Below are 1,991 nucleotides of genomic sequence, written 5' to 3' on the forward strand. Positions count from 1 at the left end.
TCTAAAAGCTTTCATTTTCTGTTTTTGTCATGCTTGCCCATATTATAAATGTTAAGTAGAAACTCAGAACTAATTTAATTTGCATTTTTCTATTAATGATTTAGAACTTTTAAATATGGTTATTGGAAGCTTAAATGTTTTACTTTAGCACTGCCTGTTTATATCCTTTGATCATTTATCTACTGTAGAATCCCTGTTATTGTTATATATTTGAGTCAGTTTTCCATATATTTTGAAATCATCAGAGACACTTGTTAAAAAAATTTTTCCACTTAACTGTCTTTCTTTTAATTTTAACTGAATTGATTTTGTTTGTGCAAAAATTTCAATTTTAAGTGCACAGTATTGTCAATTTAATCTTCTCTGATCATCACTAACCCACATTTATTCATGAACTCTTTCCCTATCTATAAGAGGGAAAAATATTTCCTTCCTTGCTTCTATTTGTGATGTGACTCTCTAACATTCAGGTCATATGTCAAGCTGAAGTTTATTGTGGTGTTTAGTAAGAGAGGGCAATCTAAAACTAATTTCTGTCAGACTTCTTCCTGTATTTTCTTAACAGATCTGGTTTTTGTTTGTTTTTTACAATTAGTCTTTACTTCAGTAGTTGGGGTCTTTGGTTTATTGAACTCTATACTACTATTTTCATTTATTTCTGAATTTGTTGTCATTGAGTCATTTCACTCATGTCCAACCCTTCACGACCCCATTTGGGATTTTCCTGGTAAAGATACTAGAGTGGTTTGTCATTTCCTTCTCCAGCTCATTTTACAAATGAGGAACTGAGGCAAATGGGTATAAATGACTTACCCAGGGTTACATAGCTAGTAAGTGTCTGAGGCCAGATTTGAACTCAGGAAGATGAGTCTTCCTGATTCCAAGCCTAATGCTTCTAGCTGCCCTTGTTTCAATATATTGTGTACCTAATCTGTTCCACTGATGAATTTTTCTACTTTTTTTAAACCAGTACCAAATAGTTTCAATTATTAGTTCTTTGTGTAATATGCTTTGAGATCTGGCATTGCTGAGCCTCCTTTCTTCAAATATAGTAGTACAATTATAGTAGGGGACTTTAATCATCCCCTCTCAGAACTAGATAAATCTAACAAAAATATAAGAAAGAAGTTAAGGAAATGAATAGAATTTTATATAAGCTAGATTTGATAGATATCTGGAGAGAATTAAAGGGAAATAGAAAGGAATACACCTTTTTCTCAGCAGTTCATGATGCCTTTACAAAAATTGCCCATATATTAATACATTAAAATTATAGTTAAAAGTAGAAAAATAGAAATATTAAAAGTATATTTTATAATAATGATGCAATAAAATTATATTTAATAATTTAATAATAACAAAGATACATAGATTAATAACTAATTGGATATTAAACAACCTAATGTTAAAGAATGAGTGGTTTAAAGAACAAATCATAGAAACAATCTCTGAGCAAAATGTTAAATAAAACTTATTCATGAGCCTATATTGAATTTCTCTTTCTCTCTATGGAGACACAAAGAAAGGCTTCAATACATTACTCCCCTTAGACTAGCCAAACTGTCCTTCTTGCTGTTCATCACACACAACATTCCATCTCTCAGATCTATGTCTTTACATTGACTGTCTCCATGCCTGAAATGTATCTCCTTACCTCTCTCTTTTAAAATCCCTTGACTTTCTTTCTTTCTTTCTTTCTTTCTTTCTTTCTTTCTTTCTTTCTTTTTCCTTCCTTCCTTCCTTCTTTCTTTCTTTCCTTCCTTGCAAGTTCTGCTCAAGCATTCCTTTTGAAGATTTTTCTGATCTCTCCAGTTGCTAGTGACCTCTCCCATCCTCCAAAAAACAAACAAAAATACCTTTTACCTTGTATTTACTTTGTATAAATTTTTTATATCTGAAAGGCAACATGACAGAGTAAATAGTGAGCTGTCATGAGAGAACTGAATTCCATTCCAGCTGTCTAAGCAACTTGCTAAGAGTTTTGTAGAGAA

Source organism: Vombatus ursinus, unplaced genomic scaffold, assembly GCF_900497805.2.
Source record: "Vombatus ursinus unplaced genomic scaffold, bare-nosed wombat genome assembly UNPS02015406.1, whole genome shotgun sequence".
NCBI lineage: Eukaryota > Metazoa > Chordata > Mammalia > Diprotodontia > Vombatidae > Vombatus > Vombatus ursinus.